The 27,089-nt window shown below is 39.4% G+C and overlaps 1 pseudogene; it reads left to right on the forward strand.

Moving 5' to 3' along the window:
* The window catches only part of LOC100470812, an 89,555-nt pseudogene extending 73,222 nt beyond the window's left edge, over positions 1-16,333 (forward strand).
* Positions 16,334-27,089: the final 10,756 nt, after the last annotated feature.

Genomic DNA, 27,089 nt, shown 5'->3' on the forward strand with positions numbered 1-27,089 from the left:
CTCTCGCTGGCTGTCTCTATCTCTGTCAAATAAATAAATAAAATCTTTAAAAAAAAATAGTTTGTGTAGACTACGAGTAGTCTTAAGACTCGTAGTCTAAAAGAAAGAGGGTTATAGGACTTCCTTTTCAGTAAGATAAGGATCTCATCTGTTCATCCATGAATATATAAAATGACATAAATAGAACAGAATTACAGACTAATATATTCAGGGGATGCCGTGGTTAGGAATATGAGCTTGGGGTCTTGGCTCTTCCATTTTCTAGCTGTGTGACCTTGGGAAACTTACAGGACCTCTTTGAGCTTCCCTTTCCTCTTCAGTTCAGCAGAGATAATAATGGTACTTCTCTCAAAGTTGAAGTGAACAGCAAATGAGGTAATGCATGATAAAGAATAAGAGAAGGAAGAAGCAATGTGTGTTGGTTTCACTAGGGACATTTCTTACCCAGAACAAAATTAAGGATGCTTTTCTTCACAGTAAGAGAATATCCTTGCTTTTCCAAATGAAACTTGAATATGGTAAATGAAATGAAACACAAAGGGAAAATTAGGAGCTATGATATTCTAAGATTTAAAAACAAGTCTAAGAATTCTCACTTTCAATTGTGGAAATGGCCAAATCTTTTTGATGAGGCACATTGACCAATCAGACACATACATAACAATACATCACTTTGAAAGTACTGCAATTCAACTTGTCAAGGAAACAGACTTCCACTAATGTTATATTGTGTTTGGATTTGGTATTCATATATTTTATCTATTCCTGTTTCATTCCAGTGGGACATTATGGAGGAATTGCTTAGAGGCACTCAACTTCAGCATATATTTTTGGAGTACGTGAGACAAAATCCCAAAGCTGGTTACTAAAGTCGTATTCATCTTCAAACCTCATAGGGATAGCTATCAGAAAGGGGAAAAAAAGACTTGTAATTTTCCAATAATAAGATTTATAGAATTACCAAAGTTTAGTGAAGAGCCCTTGCTTTCCAACCTTGCAAATTACTCCCATTAGTTAATAAATTAATTAATGTTTCTTATCAAGAGGTGCTCAATGATGGTTTGAAAAATCACCAAAGGGGATGTGGAGAGAATTGAAGCTTATAATAAATGACCTATAAGGGACCTTCAAACTAAGATTTTTGTATTTTCAAGAATTATTTTCACTGTCATTTGACGTCCGAATCCAATCCCTTCTCTAGGGAACCAATTCGGATTAAAGGAATTTCAAAAATACCCAAGCAATCAATATCTAATTCATTTAAGTCCTGTTTCTTCCCAGGCCTGCTGGGTGTAAGCTTGGCGTTGCCTGCCATTTCTCTTACATTCAAGCACTTTGGGAAAGGAGCCATCTTTTTAGATCTATTTTCTCCCTGAAGCTTGGAAGCTATATCTATATGAAAAGGGGTGACATACTAAGCCTAGTGTATTAAAACCTTTTCTAAGAGAATCAATATAACTTTGGAAAGGTTCATTTATATTTAAAGGAGAAAAGAGGCCGAAGTATAAATGGCTATAACTTATCATGTAGAGATTGAAGAATGTAAGAAAGTATTGAAAAGTTACTGCTTGTTCTTATATTCCCAGCATCTATTATTATTTGACTTGGAGGGATGTNCCAGCATCTATTATTATTTGACTTGGAGGGATGTTCCAGATCTTTAATTGAATGTGTTTTCTCTTTTTCTACATAAAGACAAATTCTGAGATTTTTTTTTTTTTTGGTATTGGTTGCAATTATCTATCTGTTATCCCTGAAAATTCCTGTAGTAACCAATGATGACATAGATCATAGTTGTAACTAGTACTGGCTGTGTCAAAGAACCAGTGGGTTCATTAGAAAATATGGACATGAATCCTTGAGTTCCTTATCCTCATGTTCCAATTAACAAAATGCATCAGCTAAATTACTTTGTTCCACTATTTTAAGTGAATATATTGTGCTTTTATATTACTATTTTTTTTTTTTTAGTTTCAGTAGCTTGAATATCTGAATTTTTAATTCTGTTTTGTGTTAGAATAGGTACCCAGTGCCTCTGGGTACAAATAATATATTAACTATTTGTGAGGCAATGAAACCAATAATTATTGTATAATTGACATTATGCCATTAACTTAAATTAACTTGTAGTATGTAAAACACCTGACTATTCTCACACATATTAGTGGTTTTCAAAATAAACATAAGGTGAGCCAATGCTTACTTATGATAGACAAGTGTATATCACTTCTCTTATCTTTGCTAAAGAAACCTCTCATTTCATCCTCAAAGGTGCTATAGTTGGCTCCTTTCAGCTTGGTAAAATAATCATACACTTTGTAATTTCACTTTCCAGCCATTAAACACAATAAAATGAAACAGTTTGTGCTTTTATTGTACTTACCTCTATCAGGGGTCTCCCATCAATAGCTTAGGAAACCATGGGCCACTATCAAAGCTGGGGGAGGTCATTAGTTGAGAAAACATGACAGTAGAAATTATTTCCATAACCCGTCTTGAAGTCAGTCATGCCATTTTAATAGGTGAACTGTCTGGGAAATTCAGTTTAGAATGATACGCAAAGGCAAGTTTGACATCACTGGTAATGGGTAGAAGATAAAGTAGAAGAAACTTTTCAAACTTAAACATAGTCTCTGTTCTAAACAGACCATTGGCCGGCTGCGAGGTTACCCGAGAACTGAGCAGCAGAAGCCCTATGGACCCCCAGACTTCTGGCATGGACAGTAGGATGTATCAGACTGGGAGCTGTGTGGCTTTAAAACCCACATGCCACCAGACTGGAGTTCATCATGGCGAAGCACAGAAAAAAACGGCTGAAAGGCAGAGAAGTCTAATCAGCAGAGTAGAATGTGGTACACATTGTCTGGGAAAACGGACAACAGATGGCAGTAAGGATTCAACAACATGGAAGTCTGGAAAGATACAAGAAGGGGCCCTGATAGGCAGAGATGAAGTAGGCATATTTGGAGATACAGGCAAATCAACATTATCAGGTTTATTATAAAGAGAAAGGACTCTAGAATAGGACTAATATTCCATGGATAGACTCTAGTTTAGCTGAGTGATTTTCAAGAGCAATGCTGGACCTCAGTACTTTTCATGATCAGATTTATAATATCAGACATAGTGCTAAGGACTTTAGAGATTATTTTATTCCCCTAAAACTATGAAGTGCATACTAATGGTCTTTTCATACGACGGATGAAGAAACCGAGCCACATGGAAGTTGTTACTTGCCTAGAGTCACACAGATAAAAAGTAAGAGAGTCGATATTCCTACCCAAGCAATCTGACTTCAGAGTGCATAGGGATTAACGTGATACTCTGGCAGGTAGGTTATGAAAGCTTTGACTTCAACACATTTGAATAAAGGGCCCACAGCTGGGACAAAAAATGCACAAGAAAAAAGCTCCATCATTAGGGTCAAGGCGCAGGACCAAAATGGGGCTAGTGGTGGAGTGACTTGGCCAGAGCTTTCGGCCAAGCTTGTTACCGTCTTTCTTGGCCACAGACAGAACTGGTTCTAAAGGATGGTGAACAGCTAGATACTCAGGAGAGGCGAGTGACAATTACTAGAAAGAGAAGAAGAAGTAGAAAAATGCAAATGTCAAGAAAAATCAGGCCTAGCACATAGTAGGCACTTAATGTATGTGAACAAATAAGTGAAACAGTGCGTCACATTTTCAGGGAGCTATCATTCTCAAAACTTTTTTGGTAAACGATAATGTTTATTGTAAGAAAAATCAACCTCTGTGGGTTTTAAGGAAGATGTTATGGTCTGTATTCTGTGTCTCTTCAGGAGTGGAAGGGAGATTTACTTTTTACTCTATGCTCTCTTCTACTTTTATGCCTTTTTTTTTTTATCATGTTCATATTTCCCCTTTAAAAAAAATCACAGTAGGAGAGAAAGAGTCTTCCCTTTTTGTAACTTAGCCTGAATCATACCATACCGGAATTTAGAGACCTAATTCACACTCAGTGAAACTAATCATCTTTCCTAGACCTGCCTTAGTAATCCAGCAAAGGCATTAAGATTAGAGACATATTTACCATTGTCCTTAAAACTATGTTGAAAGATACACAAGAATTTCTACTTCAAGGCACCTATATGAAGACCTTTAATAGCCCCAACTTAAGAAGAGATACCCTAGAATCCTAGGCTAGTCTATAGCTTTGTCCCATTATTTGAAATGGTGCTTACATGTGTTTGAGATATTTTTCCTATTATCCGTTATTATAGTTTCCCCACTGCAATTCATTGCACAGTGCTTCTTAAGGGAGCTGCTTAATACATTTCAATCTTAGAAACCAATTCCGAACTGCATTTTCCTATTGAATATATTTGGCACATTCGGGATCTAGTGAGAATAACCTATGTATATTACACTGAAGTAACACAGATGGGCTATCATTAGTAGAAGGAAGTTGAGTAAATGTTGATATTGAAGAAGTTTCATGAAATATTTGAACACAGTCACAGTCCATACCCAATTCTCAATGGTTGGTTTTATAGACCATGAAATCATAGCTAAAGTCAACTCTGGTTCTGCCCTAATGGAGAAGAACAGTGGCACAAATAATCCTAAACCGTAGATAATTCAAACGCATCTCTACTTGGCTTTGGAGTGCTTTTTATGATAATTTTCACAGCACATTGCCCTTCTAATTATGTTTTGTTTGGGGTATTATTGAAATTAACTTGTATTTAGTGATTATGCGCTATCTGATTGGATTAGAGAGGAGCCCCAGGAGTGTGTGGAAAACCGGCTGTGTATGTTCCTCAGTACTTTACACAAGGGCAGTTCCAACAGTTAAAAGGCTTCTAGAAAGGGAAATGCTCTGACTAGCAAGCAGGTAGCTCCAGGATTCAGCTGCATGAAATTTCTTCTTCTTCATTTTTTTTTTTTCCCTTGGAGGCATGGAAAGTAACTCAAAAGGAGAAATCTGGGTACGTTAGCAGTAGGCTTTGGATAGTGAGGAGTACTTAGACCTGGATAGCCTCGGACAGTGGCGGCAAAAGCAATCTGAGCAGTCAGGCGGGAAAGTAAGGCAGTGGGTCAAACTGAAGTAGCAAGGAGAGAGGCCTTGATTAGTAGTTTCTGTAGATCCAAGCACGGCACTTGCTTAAAGGCGTAGCGTGCAAACAGGCATCCACGATTCCATGAAAACCAGAAGACAGGGTGAAGAAGCAACAGGAACCAGCCCGATGTTCTGTGTAGTGGTGCAAAGGGGCAGTCACAAGGGGGTACTGCTCACCGAGGCAGGAGTCCACCCAGGCCAAGAAGTGTGTGCAGAACAACCACTCACCACCCTTAGCAAGACCAGAGCCAAAGACAAAACCCCTAAAAAGTAAGTGGCCAGCTGCTTATTTGATTGAACACAATGCCAAAAGCACCTGAGTACTGTCTTTAAGACACTGGTCAGAGTTGTTAAGATAAAGTCTCAAACCCTCCCTGAAAAGATCACTGTGGTGAAAATGTTGGAGAAGAACGAAATTGTTTGTACAGCAGGCCTTGGGGCCACCACTTGGAGGCATAGCTTTCAATTTAAATTCTTTCCGGTGCTGTGAACAAGACTGGATCTAATCCCTGGGTTCTTCAAAATCTCTTTTAAAACACTGGCCAAAGGAAGCCATCCCTCCCTTCTGTTGGTTTCCTTTAGTACTCCTAAGGATTTTCAGCTGTTTCCACAAATATTAAAAAAGAAACAAAAAAGAAAACAAGAGGAAAAACTAGATATATATGGCACATTTAAGGTAACTCTGGTTTGGGTTTCCATGAGCTGACACTGATGGATTATTAGTGGCTGTCGGGAGTGCTAGGTTGAGAAGGGCTCAGCAGCTGAGAATGCCATAATTGATTTGGCAAATGTCCGCTCAAGTGAAGAAAGGGGAGTGTTGACAAATTGGCGTCATCTTAGCCCCTCTTCATTTTTTTCCCGAAGGACCAATATACATTAAATGTCACTTTATTTTTGTTTGCTTTATTGCATAATTATTATTAGAACGTAAGTGCCACAAGAGCAGAAACCCTGACTGACTTGTTCCTCGGCATCTAGAACAGGACATGAAATGTTGTAAGTGGTCAGAAAGGATTTGCTGGACTCAGCAAGGACTTCCCGCCCTCATTTAATATAGATCCTATCTCTGAAGTTGCAAACCCATTGTGCTGTACTGGCAGAAGTGATTTCCTGGGTTTGCTAACCCAGAAAGAATCAGCATTTTATTTTTTCCATCTGTGTGCCAACATCACATTAGGCACTGGGTTTTCATTTGAGGGATACGCCTCTCCCGCGGCCAGCGGGCGTAAACGTGGTAATTGATACAATGAGAGAAGCTTCTCTGCCAACCAGGGAACAGGCATTACCCCCGAAAGGCCCACGCCGTAACTAAGATCTTTGCCATCGCTCTATTGGAGTGGTGTCATTGCACCTCCATTCCTCCTTCACTCTTCCCACTCTTCCTTTTTCAACCATGTTAGAGTCCTCACTGGCATATCACCAGTGAGGCTGTTCCAGCCCTTTATAATTCCTGTGTAGGAAGGATTTTCCAAGTTGTCTGTTTACCCCATGCAGCATTCCTTCCATCTGTTTACTTTGGGTTTGTTTTCTGTGTAATTTAACTTTCTACAACACACGAAAGTACTGTTGAGTTTCTTCTTAAACCTGTGATATTTCTTATGCTGTGGGATAACCTCAGGAAACATTAAATTCTAAGAATTTAGTACCAATATGATATTGGGCTCGTTGTTAAAGCAGTAAAGTTCTTCCTATTCATGTTGTTTCGCTTTTCAGAGGAATTTAGAGCTTCTGAAGTAAGGCATTTCATAACCATGTCAAGGTACTTTGAGGGAGAAGTTAACTCACTAAGCATCAGCCAGTCCTGGAATGTTCGATGCCGATCGTCTCAAAAGGGCTCCGTCTGATCTACATTCCACCTGAGCACATTTTACCAGCAATTGCCTTTCCTCTCCCCTGCTTTGTTTGGCCCTAGACAGGAAGGATGGAAGCTCATTTTACAAGACACACGAATACCTCACCACTACATGTGCATATCCTTATATACCGATTTTTTTTTCTCTCTCTCTCTCCTTTGCTCACCTCTTTACAAAGAGGAAAACCCAGTTTCCCTTTTTCTATCCTAAGATCCTTATTTCAGAAAAAGTCAATAAGGCAGCCAAAAAACACCCTCTCAAGAATTGGGAGGTCTCTCTTATTTCTGACAGTTTTTAAGGCATGTGTGTGCGCATGTGTGTCTCCAAGGCGGGGTAATGGTAATAGTGTGTTTGACAAGGATCGGTCTGGCAAAACACTCCAAGCGCTATTCATATTTTATTGTTGTAAAACTGAGGCATGGGTAGGCAGACTGTTATTGTCTATATTGAGTGAGTCTCCAATGCACTGATCTGTTTACCTTAATTATGAATACATAAAATAACTGCCAAATAAATACAAATGCATGACAAATACATAATGAAGCATACATAAAATAATTGACAAATAGATATACAACAGTTTCATTTGGGGACCAATAATGGTATACTATGAGTGGCTGTCAAACCTGCCTTTTAAACGTTCATTATATTGCTGGCCTGGCTGAAAAAGAAGAAAAGAAAAAAAGAAAAGAAAAGAAAAAAGAAAAAGAAAGAAAGAAGAAATGATGGTCTGACATATTTGCTACTGAAAGAATTCATTCATCCTCCATACTGGTTCTGAAAACATGAACTTCTCAGTAAATCCAGATATAGCTAATGACCGTTTTCAGGATATGATGGAGAAGGGCTAACAGTAGCCCTTTGGTTTTCCAAATGCCAGTTACTTAAATGTTTCTAGGTCTTCCTTCTCCTCAACTCCATTTCCTCATACCCTGTAGACAGGGCTATCCTTTCCTTATCTCCTAATAATGTCGATTGAATTAAGAAACAAAATAGAGGATCATAGAGAAAGGGAGGAAAAAATAAAACAAGACGGAATCAGAGAGAGAAAGACAAACCATAAGAGACTCTTTTTTTTTAAAATAATTTTTATTTTGTTATATTAGTCACCATACAGTACATCCCCAGTTTTTGATACAATGTTCCATGATTCATTATTTGCATATAAATCATAGGAAACAAACTGAGAGTTGCTGTGGAGGGGGCGGTAACTGGGTGATGGACATTAAGGAGGGCACGTGATGTAATGAGCACTGGGTATTATATAAGACTGATGAGTCACTGAACTCTACCTCTGAAACTAATAATATGCTATATATTAATTAATTGAATTTAAATAAAAATAAATGCATGAATGCATAAATAATAAAACAAATAAACAATAACAACAATAAAAAATAATGTCAATTTACCTGGCTGTCATGTCAAAGTTAAGGGTAAGTGGGAGATGGAGTTCTGGTGGGTAGCCTGGACAAGAAAATGGTGCCTAAGGAAAGTTCTCAGTTTCTACAACAGATGGCAGGATCAGGCCTGAGCATGTCATGTGAGCTTCTAGCAGTAGTTTAACTATTAATTTCTTTGCTTTGCTTCAGACCACTCACCTGACTTGTTACTTCCCATTGCTTTGAGGGCTCTTGACCTGTTGATCTGCGATCCTGCCTGGCCACCCCACGTGAATGGTGGGTACAGTAGTTCCACCCACTGTTTTTCTCAAGTGTAGGGAATGTGGACCACTTAAAGCCTTAGGGATCATTCCAGGCTGTAGCATCCTCTTGAACCTTAATCTAATGTTAATATCAAAACAACTTGGAGGCGGTTTAGGAAAACTTTAGGCTAATCATTTCTATATTTTTTCCTTATCTCTAAACTCCCTTGGCATTGTCCAAAGTGTAAACGCTTTTTGGTGAGCAAACTTCAATTTTCATCTCCTTTAGGTCTGCCCCCCCCCATTCTTACTCTCCACTGTTGACTTAGCTCTGTGTCTGTTGGGTTATTAACAAATCCTCCACATTCTCAACATCTTCTCCCTGCATTTGAAACCTAGGTCTTCTTTAAGGACACTGGTTCCCTGCAGCCCAATTTCCTTTCCCATAGCACACATACACGTTTGTGACTAGAGAATGGGGGTGGCCCGTAGGGGGTAATTAGCATGGCAGCTTCCTCCTTTCCCATTAGAATTTTCAGATATTTGCCAAAGCATGCTCATGTTCTCCCCCAAATTGTTCTCTTTGGTGGATCTTGCCATTGGGCTACGTATATTTTATCCCTCCTCATAACTCACATTATGGCCCTGGAAATGTCCTTAATAGACAACCACAAGTTAATTAGGCAATAGGGCCATGGTCTTACTTAGAGACGCTTTTGTGTTGTTTCCTCATTTGCTTGGAATGGCCATTAAACAACCTAACTTTATAGTTCCTTGATGTCGGCTCTGTCAGGGACCTTTGTCTCCATATGTCCACAGGAATTTATTTTCTCAGCCACGTCTCTTATGCTCTCTCAACAAGAGCCTCTCATATCCCACCTTTCCTCTTGAGCCTAAGTACTCTTTGACCCCTTTTGTACACCCGGTCTTGAGTCTTTTATTCTCTCCCCATCTTCAAGCCTCTTTAAGCTTCATCTTCAGGACCTTGTGGTCACTCACTTGAATTTCTTCTTCACCAGCTCCCTTGACCTTTCAATTCGTTCTCTTTACAAAGTCCCCCCAGTCCCAGGTTAGTTCTCTTATTGACCTCTGCTACTCCTAGAGCCACTCATACTCGGAATAAGGAAGGACAGCACTGGAATATATTATTTATCTTGATAGCATGCCCTTTACATCACATCCTGGTGCTGTTTGACAGGCCCTGGAAGTCCGTGCAGACTGTGTAGGTCACACCATGCCTCAGAGCCCAAACAACCAGCACTGAAAATTACTGAGTCCCCTAACTGGGAAAGGGTGATAAACTAAGCTATTTTAAAATTTTCAGTTTAAATGTGCACACACATAATAGATAATTTTATAGGGATGAGCACATATGATTATATCTTATAAACAAATTGGTGGGGAGGGATTTAGCATAATTTCTAGGTATTTTTTTCTCCTTTTTGGTTTAGTTTGCACTTTTCTTCTCATTCCCTACATCAATATCAGCCTCACCTCATAAACATACACCCAGAAAAATTATATCAATAACCTAGAATGTGTCTGGGTTTTTTCCCCCCAAAACTCGTATACTTAAAGAGGAATACAAATTCATACATACATACACATACATATGTAATAAACACTCATTTATATATACATACATACACACACGTATGTATACACACACATGCATTCATACATACATATGTACACACACACTATAGATATATAGATTTTTGGTCATTATTTTAAAAGGCGAGATCATAATATGCCCATTTTCAGATCCGAAACTCGCTCTTGTACCGCCTAAGTCCAGTGCTCTTTCAATCATACTACATTGAATCCCATAAATACCTGCAACTTAATGTGAGAATATGCTACAACATAAGATAAATTTTCAGGACTGAGATAGGGAGAAAATAGAGAAGAGCAAGAATTCAGCAAAGTTCCTGTTAATGGTTCAGTGGCTGTGTGGATAGACCAAACTGTTTTTATTGAGCCAAATTTATCAACCAGTGGAGACTCATTAAGACTCCCAGAATTTGAAGGGGCATCAATAAAAGAGAGAAATTTGTGTTGCAGAGCTATGTGAGATATCTTATGAGAGGAATTCTCTCCCCATCTTAATAAAGCTCTTTTCACAGAGAGAGCCATGGGCAGACTGGGGTGGAAGATCCTCGCTGGGCTCTAAAGCACATCTGGAAAGGCTCAGCTTTCAAATTGGACCTCCTTTCGCCGTGCTGGAAAAAGTTGTCTTGAGTGTTAGAAAGCTGTTTCCCAGGATGATAAAACTCGTGGCAAAATATAAGAACCTTCATGTTTTTAGAAAAAAAAAAAAACCACACTTTTACATGACATTTCTTAATGGGGCATATATGGATCTATTTGTCAAGAGTTCTCCTCTGCCAGGTTTTTGTGCACTTGGTGAATGTCCATTGTCCCCAAGTACCCTAAGTACTAGTCCATTCAGTCATCAGATAATTTAGGGGCATGCCCACATTATGCTAGGTACTGAATAAAGGGAGAGAGAGTATGGTTTTCTGGGCCTCCCACATCCAAGTGGGAAATGTACTACCGAATATCCTGTGGGCTGGTCCCTCCAGATAATTCAGTGTGGACTTTTTGACCTTCACAGACAAAATAGCAGGGAAGGAACAAACGTTCCTTCAAGCCAGCTAATTCTTTGGTTATTATAAAGCTGATTGGATCTTTTGTATGCATTCCAAAGACTCCAAAGATAGTCCTTGAAGGTGTAATTCCACCGGAAGAGGTTTGCTCCAGACCCCTTGAGACACCCCACAGCAGGAGTTCTTCAGCTTTATCATGTGATGTGCTTTCCCATTATAGGGCACCTGACAGTTGAATAGAAAATTGCTTTTGGTGCTGATTCTTCTGTGACAGTTCACAAACAGTACTAGGTTTCAGGCTTCTCTTGTGTATATCATCTTTTCCTTGAAGTGTACCACATCTTCCTGCATATAATTCTAATAGGATTTTTTTTTCTCATACCTACCATGTATCAGATTCTCTCCCGGGCACTACACAGGCATTTTTTCTGCTACCATCACCTTGCCAGTCATGTTATTGTCCTCACTTCAGAAAGGAGGTTCAGAGAGTTGAGGTGGTTCCCAGCATGTCACAGAACTGTAAGAAATAGTAAGAATGAAGCTCAGATTTCTGTGTCTCCGAAGTCAGGGTTGGGACTCTTGGCATTACAGCCCCCTACAGCTCTGCATCAAAAGACAATCAGGAGGTGGGGACAAAGTTGGGGCAACAGTGTATTCTGCTGGGTCAGTTTTTAAAGGAGAGCCTCATTTTCTAAAGCTGAATATTAAATGTTTACAAGATGTATTTGATGTTAGTGCAAATATATCTCCCAGAGCTGGGATTTTCGGTAATTGTCATTCTCACACTAGTACTGTGAGGAACAGTGGGAAGGGAGAACAGGTTGACTTTTCCAGGAAGGAGACAGTTTGGGGGAAAAAAAAAGGGAGAAGGAGAAGGAGAAGAAGACAGAAAGTGAAACTATAATTCCCAGGCCCGACAGAAAATATCTCTGGGGTCATTATGGCTGATCCAATGCTTCTTTTTCTGGGTAATCAGATAACCTAGCTTTCAGTGAGTGTAAATTTCTCTACATCTCTTTAGTTAACTATTTCTACGGATAGGTGGGCTGTCCAGATGAAGTGGCTTAAATTCACTCTGGATGAGAAAAAGTCTCTCATGAGACCATGTGCCACAATATAAATATAGTCGTGCACATTTAAATTTAACCGTTCCATAGCTCTTACACTTGTTTAATACTCGTTTTGCACAAAGTCTCCTTTGCAATAGATTTCTAGATGGTTGGTGTTATCACGTCAGCACTTATTCAAGAAAGGAGAGCAACCTCAAAAAGACTAAGTGACCCTTGAAAGCTTACCTATGCACTCTCTGACAGAGCTGGGGATTACATGCCTCTGAGGTGACATACTCTATGTGCTGTTTCTCGTAATTTCTCATTTGTTATGTCAGTACACTCGTTCGCTGAGCATGTCTGCTTTAGCTGAGGAATGTATCCTGATCGATGTCTGCCCATTCTCTGGATAATTACCACTGTTTGGTAAAAGATTAGGAGTCCTGAGTTCACCTCCCTGGTAATGAAATCAGCTGTTTGGTTAATGTTAACATTACACAGTTAATACCTGAATAATTCCTCAGCCCCCCACTCTCTACCCTTAATCCTGCGTCTCCCTTCATCTTTGTAGGTTTCTGAGCTATTTTGTATTAACCAGGTATCTGGATGAACTAATTCCATGTAGTAACCATGTGCTCTGACAAGAGTCCAGTGACTTAGAGGCCCCAAGAACAGGGCACTCAATAGCATTATCCTCTCTTGACATTCCATATGTGGATGTTAGTGGAAGATGAAATTGGCTTATTATATATTTTAGAAAGAAATATCAAAGTATTGAAAAATTCTCCCATGTATCCAGCAGCAAACTTTTGTTTTCCAACTTTAGTTTTACTATAAAGATAAAAAAATTATTAATCATTACTCCATCTCAACTGTTTTTACTTTGTGAGAAATGCGAGATCAGTGGGCGAGGATCTGGCATGGGGGTGTGTGTGTTTGCCGGTGGGTGTGCGTGTTACTTATGGCTGTTAATTATCTAAGGAAGGCAAATGCTCAAGTGAAGGGAAACAGACAACGGTTCACAGTGATTACGAAGCTGTGTTTGTATTGCTGCCAACTCTTGGGGAAAATTTCATATCTGTTGCTACAGAAAAAATACTGGAAAACATCAGTAAAAACCTACAAATGAAATCCTGAAGACTATAAAGATTTATGTCTCTTGGTAATTCAGAATAGGGACAAATATTATTATTTAGGAAGACTAAATGTTTGTGTTTCTATGCTACCATATTTAGTAGTAATAATTATTCCCATATAGTGTTTATATTAATCCTGACCATGCTAATTCAGAGTATGAGCTGTGATTTATCTTTGTCGGTTTATGAAGCCAGTTTGTTAGGCAAATGATCAATGTAATTTGCTTCCTGTCATTCAGAAAACCAGCAATCCTCCACCATTGTAGAAGCATTTGTATACAAGTGTTATTTTAATTTTATATAAAATATTCTTCTTTACTTGGACATTAGTATGTTAACTTCAAACCCAACATGTTTATACTGAAATCTTCAATTTCTAGGATAAACCAGTGTCTCCTGCTGACTCTTATTTTTGTTGGTATAACTATTCCCCCCATCATGGAACCTCAAAGTCTTCCTTAATGACTCCTTTTCCTTAAAGACTCCTCTCATGTTATGCATATTTATTCTGTCAGAACATCCAGAAATTCTGTCTTTCTAGTATGTTTTACAACTATCTTTTTGGCTTCATTTGTAGCGCCTCCATCTCAGACCTCTAGTCATCCACTGGACTTATTTTTCATCTCCCTACCTTCCATTTTTCTTCCTCCAGTCCATCCTATGCATCAAAGTTCCTCCATCTTTTGGCATCTGCAAACCACTTAATAGATATCTGGGGTGCAAACAAACACATTATAGGTAAAATTTAATTTTTAAAATAATAGTAAATAATTTAAAAGTGGTAATAGCAATTATGAATAATTAGTTCATTGTAATTATAGCAATGATAATAGAAAAAAATTATACCATGAGAGGAGGAGAGTATTTTTACTCTTACACAAGGATATAGATAACCAGCTCTCACAGAGTTTGAATAGTAGATTCTATATAGAGTCTATTTCTTCATTTGTTCTTTATTTCTACTGAATCAGAAAGACTTAACTTAAAAGTCATTGAGGTAATGAGAGGGAAGGAGAGAAAATGGTACCACGATTAGAGTCCCTACAGCCAAGCTGCAGCTGAGCAGGGCTACAGTGCTTACACCGCCCAGCCCACTCAAGGATATGCACAGACCACCCAAGAATACGGGCAGCAAAGTTATGGACCTACGGACAGCCCACTGACGTCAGCTGGACCCGGGCTCAGACCACTGTGACCTATGGGCAGACTGCCAATGCAGCTTCTTATGCACTACTCCAGCTACCCTCCAGGCGTACAGTCACCCTGTCCAGGGCTACGGCACTCATGTTTAAGATACCACCATTGCTACGGTCACTACCACCCAGGCCTCCGATACAGCTCAGTCTGTGTATGGCTCTCAACCTGCTTACTCTGTCTATGGGCAGCAGCCGGCAGCCACTGCACCTGCACAACCACAGGATGGTAACGACCTGCTGAGACTAGTCAATCTTAATCTAACACAGGGGGTTGCAACTAGCCCAGCCTAGGATATGGATGGAGTAACTACAGTTATCCCCAGGTACCTGGGAGCTACCGTGTGCAGCCAGTCATGGCACCACCATCTTATCCTCCTACCAGCTCTTTCTCTACACAGCTGACTTGTTATGATCAGTTACTTTAAACAGAACACCCATGAGCAGGTTAGCGGCTATGGACAGCAGAGAACTATGGTCAACAAAGCAGCTGTGGGCAGCAGCCACCCACTAATTACCAGCTCCAGCAAACTGGATCCTACAGGCAGCAGAGTTCATTCTGACAGGACCACCCCAGTAGCATGGATGTTTATGGACAAGAGTCTAGAGGATTTTCTGGACCAGAAGAGAACCAGGCATGAGTAGCCCTGACAACCAGGGCAGGGAAAGAGGAGGAATTTGATCATGGAGGCATGAGCAGAGCTGGGTAGGAAGGAGGATGCAGTGGAATGGGTGCTAAAGAGCGAGGTGGCTTCAGTCAGCCTAATGGACTCATGGATGAAGGACCGGGTCTTGATCTAGGCCCATCTGTAGATCCAGATGAAGACTCTGGCAACAGTATGATTCATGTGCAAGGCTGAAATGACAGGACGACTCTAGATGATCTGGCAGACGTAAGCAGTATGGAGTTGTTAAGGTGAACAAGAGAATCAGACAAAGCATGGTCTATATCTGCTTGGACGAGGAAACAGGAAAGCCCAGAGGCTATGTTACAGCATTCTACAAAACCTACCAACTGCCAAGTCTATCTTGGACTGGTTTGATGGGAATGATTTTCAAGGGAGCAAACTTCAGGTTTCTCTTGTTTGGAAGAAGCCTCCAATGAACAGCATGTGGGGTGGTATGACTCCCCATGAGGGTAGAGGGATGTCGCTACCACTCCATGGAGGTCCAAGGGGCCCAGGTGGTTGCATGGGAGGCTGTGGAGGTAACAGAGATGTCTTCAACCTAAGAGAGCCCCGGGCTCCTGAGGGAACCCATCTGGAGAAAGATACAACCAGCACCAGGCTGGAGACTGGGAGTGCCCCAATCCAGGGTGTGGAAACCAGAACTTCACCTGGAGAATAGAATGCAACCAGTGTAAGGCCCTAAAGCCTGAAGGCTTCCTTCCACCACCCTTTCCGCCCTTGGACAGTGATCTTCACAGAGGCAGCCCTGGTGGCCTGCAGGGAAGAAGATGTGGCCTTGTGGACCATGGTGGTCCCAGTGGAATGTTCAGAGGTGGCCATGGTGGAGACAGAGGTGACTTCCATGGTGGCCGGGGCATGGACCCAGGTGGCTTTGGTGGAGGAAGACAAGGTGTTCCTGATGGGCCCCCTGAACCTTCAATGGAGCAGATGGGAGGAAGAAGAGGCAGGAGTGGAGGACCTGAAAAAATGGATAAAGATGAGCCCTGTCAGGGACACACAGACTGGCCCCACCCAACGCAGAGACCTCATGGAGCTGCGTTGACTACTAGATTTATTTCAGAAAATGTTTTAAATTTATAATTCCGTATTTATAGTATTGGTCACAACATTATGGTTATTCCTTGCCTATACTTCAGTATTTTTCACTGTTTGCGAAGAAACATTAAAACAAGTTAAACAGTATTAAAAAAAAAAAAGTCATTGTGAAGAGCAGCAGACTAGTTCTGGTTTTTCTGATCATGCAAGGATTCAGAAATTACGGAGAGTTTTCACTGTAGACATCCAGAGCCCTATCAGGACCTAATTAGGTTGAGGGCATGCCTTTCTCAAAAGTGGCTGGAATGTTGAATTCATCAACACAGGAGATAACTGACCAATGGATTTCTAATGAATTTTTGGTTGGATTTGTTGTGATAATTATTTCTTCATATCCATTTTTGGCATTCAGATGTGTTAAATATGGCCAATAACAACACTGGTTTCTTTCTTCAATTACTTTGGAATATCTTTAAGTAATAAGGAAGAAACTCTTGTCAACTAATCTGTTTATATTAAAATTCAGTTTTTTTAGGAACTTTTCCTCTCTCTCCCTAAATGTTAAAAATTCCATGCTGTCTCTGAAGTAATAGATTCAGAGTCTTTCAGATATAGAATACACCACTTAGATAAGCCATTGGAAATCTTTTTTCTTGGATTTTTTTTAATTTATTGTTTCATTTGAAGATCTTTGCTCTTGACAGCTAGAGTTCTTGAGTGTGAAGCAACAGAATCTAATGTTCTCAACCCATTTTCTTGCACAGCACGCTGGAAATTCTTGGCTACGATCGATCATATTTGTAGCTTTTCTTATTTCCTTCAAACTTCAGTCAAGTTCAGGAGGCCCACTTACATTGATAGCTGTGAATAAAGCGGTGTTGGATTGCCCTGAGGTATAGTTTCTGTCATTCATGTGACGATATCTTTGTTGTACGTACTGGTGGTACTCAGTCAATAACAACCCTAATTCGCTATTTATCTACACGAAAGCTTACAAAATGATTAACAAACAAGAAATCTCTTTCCCTTTGGCATTAGTTTTTAGTGATAAATAATTGCCAATCATGTCTTCTTTTACACATGTGATCTACTTTATACTGTGAATATCTCTGATATTGTACGACTCTGAAGGATATCTGCTAATAAAACCGTAACAATAAATAGTAAATGTTCTTTCACATTGCATTCCACCAACTTATCTATATTGTTTCATAAATGGTTTTGCAATTGTTTATTCTGCTTTTCTCCATGTTACTAATTGCCACTGGGTTTGTTTGCAACTTTGTTTTTTGGTTTTTTTTTTTTTAGATTTTATTTATTTATTTATTTATTTATTTATTTATTTATTTGACAGAGAGAAAGAGCATAAGCAGGAGGAACAGCAGACAGAGGGAGAGGGAGAAGCAGGCTCCCTGCTGAGCAGAGAACCCAGTGTGGGGCTTGATCCCAGGACCCTGGGATCGTGACCTGAGCCAAAGACAGATGCTTAACCAACTGAGCCACTCAGGCACCCCTGCAACTTTGAATGATACTTCTTTAGTTTGGGTTTCTTCTGTTTTTACTGGGGGAAACTCAGCAATATCTTACTTAAAAGCTTTGCCTTTCAATCGTTTTGGAAAAACTTGATAGATATACTTGAACTCTGCCTTGAAAATTCTAAGAAAGTTTCAGTGACTTCCTACCACTTATTGACAACTTTTTGCAACAGGCAACACACTGAGAACCAGGGATGAAGGACGGCTAGTCCACGAAGTCCAAACTTGAGATTTTCATCATTCTACTTCCTGTTTGCAATTTTCCTTTTGTGCTGCTCATGAAAATGATGCATTGGTAGAGAACTTTATTCTGCACATAGATTCACTATGTACTTTCTCTCTGTAAACGTCTTCACTAAGTATATCATTTATAATACTACTTTCGTATTTTACTACTTTTATATGTTCAGTGGATTAATTTTAAGCTATTGGTTCATTTTGTGTATTGGTGCTATTAAACACAATAAAGCAGTTATAAGAAAAAATACAAAGTCATCAAATATAGACACTACTAAGCACGTTTTGTGAAAATGAGTCAGCCAAAATGAATAGCATCTTGTTTGCCAGATGTTACCTAAGACAATCAATCTACGTATTCCATGTATATGAGATATTTTAAATGTAAGAACTATTAAGAATCACGATACCTTTTTATGAGAATCATAACTCATCTTACATAACTCTGTGTTAGACTATTGGCAACAACTAGTTTTTCCACAAATCTCACATTTAAAAATGGTGTCTTGTCCCTTGGCTTATATTGTTTTATCAAGTTATCATCCTTAAACCCCCCCAAAAACCAAACCAAAACAAAAAACCTTTCAGTGGCTCTGATTGGTCTCTGTGATAAAATCAGAACTCCTTAGCCTAACATTCCCAAGGTCTCCCTAACGGGGCTCCATCTTACCTGCTCAGATTTCTGTCGTATCCCTGGAGATTTGCCCATGTCTCACACCCAGGATGTCTGCTGGAAGCTAGTTAACTTTTTGATTGTTTAAGGCAGTTGTTCAGAATCTCAATTCTTTCCTTGTCCTATATGCCAGAACGTGTTTGCACAAATGGACCAGAAATCTTGGCTTTATTCTCTACTGGGCAGCTCAAGTTCCTGCATGTTAGTGGAAGATGGGGAGGAATGGAAGCACATTTAAAACGTATTTTCAGGGGCGCCTGGGTGGCACAGCGGTTAAGCGTCTGCCTTCAGCTCAGGGCGTGATCCCGGCGTTATAGGATCGAGCCCCACATCAGGCTCCTCCACTATGAGCCTGCTTCTTCCTCTCCCACTCCCCCTGCTTGTGTTCCCTCTCTCGCTGGCTGTCTCTATCTCTGTCAAATAAATAAATAAAATCTTTTAAAAAAAAAACAAACGTATTTTCAAACCATGTCTCCATTATTTGATCTGTGAACCATTCTTTCTAACCAGTTTTTACTCATTGCTTCCCCAAGTATGCCATTTACTTTCTTGTCTCAACTTATATTTACATCATTCTAATCGTCAGAAAAACTTTCTCTGTCTTGTCTACCTTGCAAATTCTTCAACTCCTAATGTTTTTCTCACCCCCTATAATAAAATCTTATTCACCTACCTTGTCTGAACTGCCTTTTTCTCTAATTTCTATTGAAGTTACTTTCTTCACAATTCTTTAGTTAGTAGGTTGCTTTGAATCAGTGGGTTGCTCTGAAAAATATACTTAAATTATGTATAAGCCTTCAATTTCAATTATTGTCCATTGCCCCAGACTAGATTATAAGTGCCTCGAGGGAAAATATTGGCTTATCCACCTATGCTTCTGCTCCAGGGTTTTGGCACACTGTGTGATTAACAAATGTTGTGTTTGAGTAAACCTGCTTCCCAAGGTTTTCCCACACACATCAGCTAGATGCAAGAATTTAAGAAAAACATACCTCAAATAAAGCCTTCTATCTAAAACTTTTCTTTCATTCTTTATAGCTTCCTCATCATCTGATATTAATCAGTGGCATTTTAATTTATTTATTTAACAAGTGCTAATATAGTATACACTGTGTCGCTCTTCTATGCAATTTACAAATGTCATCTCACTTAATTTTAAAGACAGCTCCTTGCAGTAGATACTCTTATCCCTATTTTACTTAGGAGGAAACTGATTTACTGAGAAGTAACTCGGCTAAGGTCACAACAACATTAGTCAGTAATGGTGTCAAGATTCAAACCTACATTTTTAACCACTGTGCTAGGCAACAGCTTTCTCTAAAAAATAAGCTTCCCTCTTTGTTTATTCCTATAGGTGATATTAAATCACTTAAAATAACTATCAGCATTTTAGTGAAAAGGAATTAAGATGCATTTTAAGTTGGTGTTGCATCAGAGGTTAGTAGACATGAGAAGATAGGAATTCAGAGCCTCAGAAATGGTCTAATCCAAGTCCTATGAGACTTTCTGTCCTAATGACCTTTCTGCCATGGGTCATTATCCTGATAATATGCTATAGTGCCCCGGTGTCTGGTTGGTTGGTTTGTTTTGAGAGAGAGAGAGAGCGAGCCAAAAGCAAGCCTGAGCTGGGGGCAGGGGGCAGAGGGAAAGAGAGACTATCTTAAGCCGGCTCAACCGTGGACTGACTGAACCACCCAGGCACCCCCACCACCATGTCCTGTTTAAAAGTGCAACATCTTTTGAAGTAATCAACTTAAAAGGGAGTACACATCACAGACAATGGCTTCCTAGAGTGGAAGACACCCCTAGCTGGTGTTCCATGGGAGCCATTCCTGCTTAGCCCTCTTCCTTAGGACCAGCTTTTCTCATTGGGCACATATTATTTGGTGCCTTTCGATCTGTGCATAAATTGGACTGAATAATGAATGAAGCAGTTCTGCCTCTTACTAAATTAAACCCTGGAAATTGTTTACAAGTTCCATTGACTTAGTCACTCCTTGCCTCTTACCAAAGAATATTTCTGGGATTCTTTTTTAGTTTCTAGTGGGAGGCACACCGTAACTCATTACCCTTTGGGTTCAGGCTGCCATTCCCATTGCCTCAAAATCTATTTTCCCTTCTTTCTTTCTTCCCTTTTTGAAACCTAGAGTTCTTAGAATTTTTAAACTTAGGATTTTTATTTCTTTTTAGAAAGTATAGTTCCTTTATGAATATAAAAGGCTCTTAATTGCTAAGCTTTCCTTTTTTTTTTTAAGGTTTATTTATTTGAGAGAGAGAGAGAGGTAGAGCATGAGCAGGAGGGGCAAAGGGGAAGAGAGAGAGAATCTCAAGCAGACTCATTACTGAGCATGAAGCCCATCACAGGGCTTCATCTCAAGCCCCTGATATTGGGACCTAAGCTAAAACCAAGTGTTGACCAAATTACGAAAATCCTTCTGCATGATGCTGAGTGTAAAGAATAATGTCTGAGGGACTTTGACTAGGACATCACAATCAGAAGGGGAGTCTAGAGAAGTCCTTTTGGTAGTACGGAGGATGGCTTTTGTGGAGGGCAGCATGAGACAGGACGAGGTAGCAGTATGTAAACTAAGGCCATGGGAGGGGAGAGGAGGGATTACATCCAATAAACATGAAAGAAACAGAATCACCAGTATTTGGTCCCTGATTGTGTGTAGGCAGTGAGAAAGAAGGGTCCCCAGGATGAATCTCTGGTTTCACGGGCAGGCAGACAATAATCGTGTCACTCACTACAACGGGCACTATATTAGGAGGAGATTGGGAAGAAGGTACAGAGCTTAGATTTGTTCAAACTTCTTTTCTCAATACTTCCTTTCCTTTAAACTTTTTCTCTCTTTCTCCACTTGTCATCCATGGCCTATTGTTTTCCTTAGTTGTTTTGTTGGTTTTATTATGAATAAAAGTACCTACCTGTTCATCTATTGCTCCATGCCTCTTATGAAATTAATTGAAAGACTGTTATTTTTTTGTGTAAGACTTTTAATTGTCTTTCATTTAGCTCCCAGAGGCTATTGGGCATGGATGCCTAGTAAGTAATTGTTAATAACAAACATGATTATTTTGGGCATGGTGATATGGAAATTTATTCCTGCCAAATAATCAGTGCCAGTTTCAACCTGGCAGGAGTTTTCAAAGACTGAAGAAGGGAGTCTGTTGCCTCTTTTGGGAGAGGGCTATGCTTTCTCTTCCTCATACCATCACTGACTCAGGGTTGGCACATGGTATTTTTAATCAATTTATGTAAAAATCATGCAATTTTAAGCCTGAAATGGACATTAGAAATTACCTAGTAACCTGGACAAAATCCTCAGAATATTTCTTTTTCAGTGATACTGTCAAATATATTATATCCCTGGAATCTTCTCAAAACATTGAGTCAGTAATTGAAACAGCACTGAGATCTGTGGTCACATTTCCTGAAAATTCATTGTTTAGTCATCTGTGAAACATTTTTAAAGTGTTTAACTGTAGACTGCTGCAATCTTAACTAGTAGCAGACTGCTGCTTAACTAGTAGCATGGTAAAAATACAGTCCATGGAGTTAAATTCCTGGTTTCAACCCAGATCTATTAATTTGTAGAATCTGTATTATGGATAAGTTATTTTCACCACCCTGAGTCTTAATTTTGTCATCTGTGTCAGGTTCTATTGATATTTAATTGTTAGCAATCAGAATGAATTCTACTGTCACGAATCACCAATTAATGTATACAATAAACATTTATGGAGTAGCTTCTATATGCTGAGTTTTGGACCAACCACGCTGAGAAAGGTAGTACATAATTCTTCTTCAAAGAGCGCTCTTAAACTGAGAGGGATATAGACAAGAGAGTGGGCCATGATAAAGCAGTGTGAGACATGCTAGGTTAAGTAGCCACACAAAGTTCTAAGGGAGCAGACCATACAAGGTAAGTGATCTCAACTTGAGAATTCAAGATTGAAGTGAAATAGTTCAACCACAAAAAGAAGGAAGAGTGTTCATAGGAGACTGAAGTGGAGAGAGAGAGGAAGAAAAGATAAAGCAACTGTAAGATTGTTGATTTCGTGGCTGAGTCGTGTGAAAGACTAGAAAAGTGGGCAGAGGCCATCTGATAAAGGGTCTTCTATTCAAAATTAAGGAGCCTCTGACAGATAGCCTTAAATCCTTATGTCTAAAATCTTACAAATAACAAAAGAGGCATAGGGGATATAATCTCAAAACAATAATCTCAAAACAATAAGTTTTTATTCCAGAACAGAAGAACTTTTACTTGGAAAAAATAAGATAAAATAAAGAATAGGAAATTCTGAAAGATACAAGTTCTTCTTGAATTATGAGCAATATAAAAATCATAAAATGGGGGCACCTGGGTGGCACCATTGGTTAGGGGTCCAGCTGTTGGTTTCGGCTCAGGTCATGATCTCAGGGTCGTGAGATTCAGCCCCGCATCCAGCTCCGTGCTCAGTGGGGAGTCTGCTTGAGATTCTCTCTTTCCCTCTGCCCCTCCCCACTCTCAAATAAAAAAATAATAAATCTTTATAAAAATCATAAAATTATTGTCATGATAAAAGCTTTGAAAAGGGGAGGGGAGGACTCTGAGTGTTTTTCCTTTGAGCTCCTTTTCATAGATAATAACTCCAGTTATGCCTCGTTCTCCATTGTAATGATTGTAGTTTCCTTCCTCAAGACCTCCTTGATAAAATATTTTCAGAGCTCTGAAATGTAAGGAAATCTTCTTTAAAACCAGACAGCTGGTGACGCTAAGAAATTTGGAACTCATCCTGAAAGCTGAGGTATAGTAAAGCAGTTATCAGCCCCATTTTCAGTGTGTTCAGACACCTGAGAGAATGTTTGTGTTAGGTCCCTGGGTTGGGATCTGGGTGACATCTGTGTCCTACAATGCTAGCCCTTGCTGGGAACTGGTAACTTTTGCTTTTCCAAATCTGTCAGCCAAGTATGTAAGGAGAAAAGAGGCAAACCGTGATGGATAAGTCTGTTCCGGGCAGCTCTGCTCGCTGGCCTTTCAGTATTAGGCACATTGCCTCCATGTACCTTTGGTCAAAAGGCATGAAAGGGATTTTTGGCATCTTGCATTGTAAGCACATAATATCTTCATTTGAAGAATTTTGAATTTCGCTGCTCATATTAACTGCTCAGCAGTGAAATTAGCTGTTAAAAAGCATATACACTGAGGGCCATTTTGGGAAAGAAAAGAACTGTTTCTTACCTTGTTCTCTAAGACTGTACGTTCCTCGGAGGTCTGCCCATCCCAGATTCTACAATAAGATGAAATAAGCCATTTTTTAAAACTAATACATGATCTCGAATGCTGTAGAGAAAAGTGTGAAATGATTATTAATATTCAGGTATCAGTGTTCATAAAGGAGAATTGTGAGGTTCATTATCCTTCTTTAGAGAAGGAAAAAAAAATGTAAGTAATTACTTGAAGGGATGATTAGAAGAAGAGGAAGAGAAAAGGAGAGAAACAGGAGAGGTTGGTAGGTGGGGAAGGTTGATTCTAGACCAAACACTCAGGAATCTTAGTTCTATTTTTGGTTTTCTTTTATGCATCTTGCACTTTGCCCTGAAGTGGAGTTACAGAATTTTAGGCTAGCTTTTCTATCCATAAGAAGCAAACATTTATAAAAAGAGGCAAAAAGTTTTCTCAGCTGAGTACACCTGGTACATCTGAAGGTTAATGCAAAACTCTAGGGAATGCATTTCATGGCCACTAAAAGAAAGGTGTGATTTAATATAAGTTGTGATTATTTATTACTAAGAGGTACAGAAATAGATAAATAGAGCTTACGTTTTGCATATCTTCTTTCAGTCTCAAATGGCTTTAAAGTTTTTTTCACATCCTCAGAGTAGAATTTATAAAGACATTTGGGAGTATCTCCTACCTCAAAGGAAAACTATAATGATAGTTAACAGTTTCAAACATTTTATAATATCTAGTTGGTTCTGTGTGCACTTATACTATATGACAATCTCCAATTCATGGGCTGTCTTAGAAAACTTGCTTTCTGCAAACACTGGACTTTCAAATATATTTTAATGATTGCAGTATTCATATTCGTTGTCGAGGCTGTACTTACAGTACTTTTCTTTGCAGAGTTATTGATGATGTATCCTCATTCTGCATTATGGCACTTGGCAAAACACTGCCTCCCAATTTGAACTTTTCAGTGTAACCTTCAGGGGAAATGGCTCCACAATACCATTGCATCAACTTTTTTAGTAAATTATATTATTAGATATCCATTTATAACTTACCCTCTGAGTGAACTCAGTCATATTTGATGGCTTCGTTTCACTTCTGTGAAATTGTCTATTGCAGCTATGCCCTTGCTCATCTCACAGGACAGCAGTGTCATTTAATTGGATGGTTCCTGTGAAGTTCATTTAACCGCTTCTGAGTGGGTTCCCTGTAACTAGGAAGGAATTTTCTTTTAGTAGATTTCTTGCATGGGGCATGTGACTGCCTACAGTACAGCAGTAAGAGGTCATCGGCTTGTGAGCTGTCCAAAAGGTGGGCAGGCAAGGGGAGAGGAACTAGAAGAAACACCGAGGAGTAGTGAGTCTCACTTACACCAGGCTCCCAACTAGGTACTCCCCCACGTGGCCTCCTGTAAATTTTGAAATGTCTCTGCAATCTGGGTATTAATCGGAGGCCTGAGATTTTTTTAATTGTTATTTAAATTCTAGTTAGTTAACACACAGTGCAAAGTGTTTCAGGAGTAGAATTCAAGTGATTTGTCACTGACACACAACACCCCGTGCTCCTCACAATTGCAGAGGCCTGAGATTTCTCATACCTTGCCCAAGACACTTCGTACACTTGGTAAATGATGAAATTGGCATTTGACACAAATATGACTGGCTCCTAAACTTCACGTGTTTTCCCCAAAGTGGAAACGATGGAGCATGGAATATTTCTTAGTTACCGAGATCCAAGAATCAACTGCTCTCAGTTTTCTTATCAAATAGGTTCAAGTCCAAACAACAGCAAGGGAAGGGATATGTGATTTTTGTACACACTCTTTGGCCATTTGCATGCATACCACAGGCAGTGGCTGAATAAGGCACACACAGATCAAACTTTGATGTCAGGTCCACTGTGAGATGCACGTAAAAATCTCTGCTTCCTGCGTGCCTCTGTTATTCTGGGTCTAACTCTGAGGTAGCCATATCTCATTTCAGTTTGAGGTATTCTCTAAATTAGAGGAACCGTACATAAGTTGGTTTACTTTAAAGTTTAAAAACGCAAAATTCACAAATGGAACAATTCTAGTAGAGTACCGTACTCTTGACTCTTCACTGTAAGAATTTGCCATCTACTGTGAAGTAAATCGGACAATTAAAATGCATTTGTATAAAATTATGATATATAATTTGCCTACAAGACAGGTGTTAAATTATTCCCCATTATGAGCGTTGTAAACAATGTCTTCTGTATCCCACTTGGATGAGTAACAGTAATACCAAAAAATCATGGAAAGGTAGAGCTGTACCCATAGGTCTTCACGCTCAAGGATAAGAAACTCACGGGGCGCCTGGGTGGCTCAGTTGGTTGTGTCTGCCTTCGGCTCAGGTCATGATCCCCGGGTCCTGGGATGGAGCCTGAATGGAGATCCCTCCTCAGTGGGGAGCCTGCTTCTCCCTCTGCCCCAACCCCTGCTCGTGCTTTCTCTCTCTCTCTCACTCAAATAAATAAGTAAAATCTTTAAACAAAGAGTAAGAATAAGAAACTTGGTATCAAAAGATAAAGTAATTTATTCAAGGTCAGTCAGTTTTTAGCAAAAAAACNTGCTTTCTCTCTCTCTCTCACTCAAATAAATAAGTAAAATCTTTAAACAAAGAGTAAGAATAAGAAACTTGGGTATCAAAAGATAAAGTAATTTATTCAAGGTCAGTCAGTTTTTAGCAAAAAAAACATATTCATAACTAAGAGAAAAATTCAGATCTTTGACTTTAAGCTCAGTACTTTTTCTCCCACACCACACTGCCTTATAGTACATTAATTATTATACCTTGTACTGCCATTTTGGAATCACTCACATTCTTTTATCTAGATGTTTCTGTCTTACCGTTCTCTATAATAGGAATGTAAAGATTTTACTTTGATTTCTAGGAAGAAATGATATTATCTGCCATATCTAATTCAATGCTTTGCACAGAGAGGGGGTGCCACAGACAACTGGGTGAATGACTGTAGTTGGAAATTAGGTGACACTTTTACTTTCCAGAATTTCACCATACCTGAAGAGGGACGAGCTCCATGAGGGTTGATGTATTTGCACAGGTCACACGTAGTATCTTGCTCTCCCATGTCTTCTTTTAATGAACAGTACTTGA

The sequence above is a fragment of the Ailuropoda melanoleuca genome, chromosome 18 (assembly GCF_002007445.2).
Source record: "Ailuropoda melanoleuca isolate Jingjing chromosome 18, ASM200744v2, whole genome shotgun sequence".
NCBI classification, from domain to species: Eukaryota; Metazoa; Chordata; class Mammalia; order Carnivora; family Ursidae; genus Ailuropoda; species Ailuropoda melanoleuca.